Raw genomic sequence first — 2,158 nt, forward strand, 5'->3', positions numbered from 1 at the left:
TAGTGTCAACAAGATTTAAAATATAGTGTCAAACAAGATGTAAAATATAGTGTCAAACAAGATGTAAAATATAGCTGTCAAACAAGATGTAAGATATAGTGTCAAACAAGATGTAAAATATAGTGTCAAACAAGATCTATATTGTCAGTGTCAAACAGGATGTAAAATATAGTGTCAAACAAGATGTAAAATATAGTGTCAAACAAGATGTAAAATATAGTGTCAAACAAGATGTAAAATATAGTGTCAAACAAGATGTAAGATATAGTGTCAAACAAGATGTAAAATATAGTGTCAAACAAGATGTAAGATATAGTGTCAAACAAGATGTAAAATATAGTGTCAAACAGGATGTAAAATATAGTGTCAAACAAGATGTAAAATATAGTGTCAAACAAGATTTAAAATATAGTGTCAAACAAGATGTAAAATATAGTGTCAAACAAGATTTAAAATATAGTGTCAAACAAGATGTAAAATATAGTGTCAAACAAGATTTAAAATATAGTGTCAAACAAGATGTAAAATATAGTGTCAAACAAGATTTAAAATATAGTATCAAACAAGATGTAAAATATAGTGTCAAACAAGATTTAAAATATAGTGTCAAACAAGATGTAAAATATAGTGTCAAACAAGATTTAAAATATAGTGTCAAACAAGATGTAAGATATAGTGTCAAACAAGATGTAAGATATAGTGTCAAACAAGATGTAAAATATAGTGTCAAACAAGATGTAAGATATAGTGTGAAACAAGATGTAAAATATAGTGTCAAACAAGATGTAAGTTATAGTGTCAAACAAGATGTAAAATACAGTGTCAAACAAGATGTAAGATATAGTGTCAAACAAGATGAATATAGTGTCAAACAAGATGTAAAATATAGTGTCAAACAAGATGTAAGTTATAGTGTCAAACAAGATGTAAAATATAGTATCAAACAAGATGTAAAATACAGTGTCAAACAAGATGTAAGTTATAGTGTCAAACAAGATGTAAAATATAGTGTCAAACAAGATGTAAAATATAGTGTCAAACAAGATGAATATAGTGTCAAACAAGATGTAAAATATAGTGTCAAACAAGATGTAAGTTATAGTGTCAAACAAGATGTAAAATATAGTGTCAAACAAGATGTAAGTTATAGTGTCAAACAAGATGTAAAATATAGTGTCAAACAAGATGTAAGATATAGTGTCAAACAAGATGTAAAATATAGTGTCAAACAGGATGTAAAATATAGTGTCAAACAAGATGTAAAATATAGTGTCAAACAAGATGTAAAATATAGTGTCAAACAAGATGTAAAATATAGTGTCAAACAAGATGTAAAATATAGTGTCAAACAAGATGTAAGATACAGTGTCAAACAAGATGTAAAATAAAATTGACATTCCTTTGAATATTCCTCAAAAGTTTCCTAATAATTTTGTTTCCTCATATGAAATGTAATAATCTTTAAAAATAACCAGGCCAAGTATCCTCGAAACGATCTTAGGGCTAGGATGTCCTAGAATCAATGTTAGAAGATAAGAACCTAGAATATCCTAGAATCAATGTTAGAAGATAAGAACCTAGGATATCCTAGAATCAATGTTAGAAGATAAGAACCTAGGATATCCTAGAATCAATGTTAGAAGATAAGAACCTAGGATGTCCTAGAATCAATGTTAGAAGATAAGAACCTAGAATATCCTAGAATCAATGTTAGAAGATAAGAACCTAGGATATCCTAGAATCAATGTTAGAAGATAAGAACCTAGGATATCCTAGAATCAATGTTAGAAGATAAGAACCTAGGATGTCCTAGAATCAATGTTAGAAGATAAGAACCTAGAATATCCTAGAATCAATGTTAGAAGATAAGAACATTATAAAACTGTAAAATAAACAATTAATATGGCAACAGATTTTTTATGAAAATTGAGTAGAATTATTATTCCAGACAGGCACATATCGTGTCATAACAATAATTGTATTTAAGTGAAATATCCACGAGGGATCAAAATTACGATCTACATATTACATGATCTGTCTGTCTGTCTTCATAACATCGTTAAAAATTCAGATGTATGGTGTCCGTAATTTGTCAATTTCAATTTAAATGGATTGTTGTCACGGAAATGGTTGATTTGTAAAATTTGGACCAATTTTA

This window comes from Lottia gigantea, assembly GCF_000327385.1.
Source record: "Lottia gigantea unplaced genomic scaffold LOTGIsca_30, whole genome shotgun sequence".
Taxonomy (NCBI): domain Eukaryota; kingdom Metazoa; phylum Mollusca; class Gastropoda; family Lottiidae; genus Lottia; species Lottia gigantea.